Source organism: Schistocerca gregaria, chromosome X (genome assembly GCF_023897955.1).
Source record: "Schistocerca gregaria isolate iqSchGreg1 chromosome X, iqSchGreg1.2, whole genome shotgun sequence".
Taxonomy (NCBI): Eukaryota; Metazoa; Arthropoda; class Insecta; order Orthoptera; family Acrididae; genus Schistocerca; species Schistocerca gregaria.
In genome coordinates this window covers 117,228,237-117,233,376 of record NC_064931.1, presented here as the reverse complement: position 1 = coordinate 117,233,376, position 5,140 = coordinate 117,228,237, and positions in this window count along the sequence as shown.

Sequence of the window (5,140 nt, the reverse complement as noted above, 5' to 3'; positions counted from 1 at the left end):
ATTAGACACTTCTTATACGGAAGCTGGCCGGTGTGGCCGAGAGGTTCTAGGCGCTTCAGTCTGGAACCTCGCGATCGCTACGGTCGCAGGTTCGAATCCTGCCTCGGGCATGGATGTGTGTCATGTCCTTAGGTTAGTTAGGTTTACGTAGTTCTAAGTTCTAGAGGACTGATGACCTCAGATGTTATGTCCCATAGTACTCAGAGCCATTTCAACCATTTTTTTTTTATATATGTTGTTGTTGTCTTCAGTCCTGAGACTGGTTTGATGCAGCTCTCCATGCTACTCTATCCTTTGCAAGCTGCTTCATCTCCCAGTACCTACTGCAACCTACATCCTTCTGAATCTGCTTAGTGTACTCATCTCTCGGTCTCCCTCTACGATTTTTACCCTCCACGCTGCCCTCCAATGCTAAATTTGTGATCCCTTGATGCCTCAAAACATGTCCTACCAACCGATCCCTTCTTCTAGTCAAGTTGTGCCACAAACTTCTCTTCTCCCCAATCCTATTCAATACCTCCTCATTAGTTACGTGATCTATCCACCTTATCTTCAGTATTCTTCTGTAGCACCACATTTCGAAAGCTTCTATTCTATTCTTGTCCAAACTAGTTATCGTCCATGTTTCACTTCCATACATGGCTACACTCCAAACAAATACTTTCATAAACGACTTCCTGATACATAAATCTATATTCGATGTTAACAAATTTCTCTTCTTCAGAAACGCCTTCCTTGCCATTGCCAGTCTACTTTTTATATCCTCTCTACTTCAACCATCATCAGTTATTTTACTTCCTAAATAGCAAAACTCCTTTACTACTTTAAGTGTCTCATTTCCTAATCTAATTCCCTCACCATCACCCGATTTAATTTGACTACATTCCATTATCCTCGTTTTGCTTTTGTTAATGTTCATCTTATATCCTCCTTTCAAGACACTGTCCATTCCGTTCAACTGCTCTTCCAAGTCCTTTGCCGTCTCTCACAGAATTACAATGTCATCGGCGAACCTCAAAGTTTTTACTTCGTCTCCATGAATTTTAATACCTACTCCAAATTTTTCTTTTGTTTCCTTTACTGCTTGCTCAATATACAGATTGAATAACATCGGGGAGAGGCTACAACCCTGTCTCACTCCTTTCCCAACCACTGCTTCGCTTTCATGCCCCTCGACTCTTATGACTGCCATCTGGTTTCTGTACAAATTATAAATAGCCTTTCGCTCCCTGTATTTTACCCCTGCCCCCTTTAGAATTTGAAAAAGAGTATTCCAGTCAACATTGTCAAAAGCTTTCTCTAAGTCTACAAATGCTAGAAACGTAGGTTTGCCTTTTCTTAATCTTTCTTCTAAGATAAGTCGTAAGGTCAGTATTGCCTCACGTGTTCCAACATTTCGACGGAATCCAAACTGATCCTCCCCGAGGTCTGCATCTACCAGTTTTTCCATTCGTCTGTAAAGAATTCGCGTTAGTATTTTGCAGCCGTGGCTTATTAAACTGATAGTTCGGTAATTTTCACATCTGTCAGCACCTGCTTTCTTTGGGATTGGAATTATTATATTCTTCTTGAAGTCTGAGGGTATTTCGCCTGTCTCATACATCTTGCTCACCAGCTGGTAGAGTTTTCTCAGGACTGGTTGTCCCAAGGCCGTCAGCAGTTCGAATGGAATGTTGTCTACTCCGGGGGCCTTGTTTCGACTCAGGTCTTTCAGTGCTCTGTCAAACTCTTCACGCAGTATCGTATCTCCCATTTCGTCTTCATCTACATCCTCTTCCATTTCCATAATATTGTCCTCAAGTACATCACCCTTGTATAAACCTTCTATATACTCCTTCCACCTTTCTGCCTTCCCTTCTTTGCTTAGAACTGGGCTGCCATCTGAGCTCTTGATATTCATACACTTGGTTCTCTTCTCTCCAAAGGTCTCTTTAATTTTCCTGTAGGCAGTATCTATCTTACCCCTAGTGAGATAAGCTTCTACATCCTTACATTTGTCCTCTAGCCATCCCTGTTTAGCCATTTTGCACTTCCTGTCGATCTCATTTTTGAGACGTTTGTATTCCTTTTTGCCTGCTTCATTTACTGCATTTTTATATTTTCTCCTTTCATCAATTAAATTCAATATTTCTTCTGTTACCCAAGGATTTCTAGCAGCCCTCGTCTTTGTACCTACTTTATCCTCTGCTGCCTTCACTACTACATCCCTCAGAGCTACCCATTCTTCTTCTACTGTATTTCTTTCCCCTATTCCTGTCAATTGTTCCCTTATGCTCTCCCTGAAACTCTGTACAACCTCTGGTTCTTTCAGTTTATCCAGGTCCCATCTCCTTAATTTCCCACATTTTTGCAGTTTCTTCAGTTTTAATCTACAGGTCATAACCAACAGATTGTGGTCAGAGTCCACATCTGCCCCTGGAAATGTCTTACAACTTAAAACCTGGTTCCTAAATCTCTGTCTTACCATTATATAATCTATCTGATACCTTTTAGTATCTCCAGGGTTCTTCCACGTATACAACCTTCTTTCATGATTCTTAAACCAAGTGTTAGCTATGATTAAGTTGTGCTCTGTGCAAAATTCTACTAGGCGGCTTCCTCTTTCATTTCTTAGCCCCAATCCATATTCACCTACTATGTTTCCTTCTCTCCCTTTTCCTACACTCGAATTCCAGTCACCCATTACTATTAAATTTTCGTCTCCCTTCACTATCTGAATAATTTCTTTTATTTCATCGTACATTTCTTCAATTTCTTCATCATCTGCAGAGCTAGTTGGCATATAAACTTGTACTACTGTAGTAGGTGTGGGCTTCGTATCTATCTTGGCCACAATAATGCGTTCACTATGCTGTTTGTAGTAGCTTACCCGCATTCCTATTTTCCTATTCATTATTAAACCTACTGCTGCATTACCCCTATTTGATTGTGTGTTTATAACCCTGTAGTCACCTGACCAGAAGTCTTGTTCCTCCTGCCACCGAACCTCACTAATTCCCACTATATCTAACTTTAACCTATCCATTTCCCTTTTTAAATTTTCTAACCTACCTGCCCGATTAAGGGATCTGACATTCCACGCTCCGATCCGTAGAATGCCAGTTTTCTTTCTCCTGATAACGACATCCTCCTGAGTAGTCCCCGCCCGGAGATCCGAATGGGGGACTATTTTACCTCCGGAATATTTTACCCAAGAGGATGCCATCATCATTTAATCATACAGTAAAGCTGCATGTCCTCGGGAAAAATTACGGCTGTAGTTTCCCCTTGCTTTCAGCCGTTCGCAGTACCAGCACAGCAAGGCCGTTTTGGTTAATGTTGCAAGGCCAGATCAGTCAATCATCCAGACTGTTGCCCCTGCAACTACTGAAAAGGCTGCTGCCCCTCTTCAGGAACCACACGTTTGTCTGCCCTCTCAACAGATACCCCTCCGTTGTGGTTGCACCTACGGTAGGGCCATCTGTATCGCTGAGGCACGCAAGCCTCCCCACCAACGGCAAGGTCCATGGTTCATGGGTTTTTTTTTATATATATATGGAAGGAATACGAAGGTAATTACCGACCACCGGGCGCTACAATTCCTGATGTCGGCAAGTTGGCCCACGGCAGGTTATCTCGCTGGGCGCTTTACCTACAAGAATACAACTTCACAATCGAGTATACACCAGGGGAAAAGAATCTGACTGCAGACGCTCTCTCTCGGGCTCCGAGGGGCCTAAGAAACGGAGTAGACGGTGAACCGGACGAAAACAATTTCAGCAATTTGTACCTGAAAAATGTCACCTTCGAAAACTTTGTGACAATGTTGTAAGACGTGTATATTTCTATTGTCTATTGTCAGACCACAATTTACGAAAGATGTTCATATTTTATTAATCGGATTAAGTAGGAATAATTAATATTTGTCATGTTGGAAATAATTGTGGTAGCAGGGAATGTCTGCACCAAAGTATTGTTGGCAAGAGAGACCGAAAATTGATATAATTTGATAAAGGGCGGGAGAGACCGCGTATGGATACATTTTAAGAAAAGAGCGGGAAGGACGGCGCATTGATACATTTTATAATGGTAGCAGGGATTGTCTGCACCAGAAAGCATTGTTGGCAGGAGAGACCGCACTTTAGCGTTCGTAGGAAGTCAGTAGTAAGCGAGATGTGAAGCGAGTCGGTAGCAGGTCTGAAGCGAGAGGTTGCGAGAAGCGGTGTGCCTGCCAGCCACCAGCTATGATTTACAAGAGATTATAAACGGATGTACAGAGACATCAGTTAACTATTATCATAAGAGGAACTAATATTATTGAATTATTTTCTTTGCGAAACTCAAGACTACTGAAGGTATGTTTGCGCAATGCTAGTTGTAAGATTATTGTAAAAAGTAAGTCCCATTTGAACGTTTGTAAAATCATTTCATTACCAGCAGTAAATATTTGAAGAAACGTTTTCAGAATATAATTAATTTTTGCCAGCGATGTTGCATTACTGATTATAATCCAACCCAAAACAATCAACGTAAAACTTTGCAAAAATTTTATTGTTGTCAAGAAAAAGTGTAACTATGAATTACGTAACTTCAGTCAAATTAATTAAAGAATAACGTCACCTTTGCTATTAAAGAATAACGTCAGCTTTGGTAAGAAATACAGCCACTTATTATGAAAGCCCACCAGCAGTAAATAGAGTATAGTAAACCAGAGTAAGTATATTCATGTCGCAGTTCGATGTAGCAGTCAGATGGCGATCCAGCAACAGTAAAAAAGGTAAGGAACAGTTTGAGGTTGTTGCTGGTAACGACTGAGAGCCACGACGACGACACATTCTATGTTTCGTCGAAACAACCAGATCACTTTTAATAAGCAGCAATTAAATTTGTATGCGAAGATTGAGAAAGAGAATTAATTTCAAAGGGAAGATTTCATTTGTTATTATTAAGCAAGAAGTAGAAATCCTAAGGGAAGGTTTCATAGGATATTGTAGAAGAGAAGGTTGCGTAAAACAAAAGAGATATAGATGAGACGGGAAAGTTTCAATGTCACTAAAGAATGTCGGCCGCGAACAAGACAAGGATCCCATACTCAAAGAAGTGAAGGAAAAGTGGAGGGACAGAAGTAAAGTTGCAATTCGGCAATATTATAGGGTAGGAA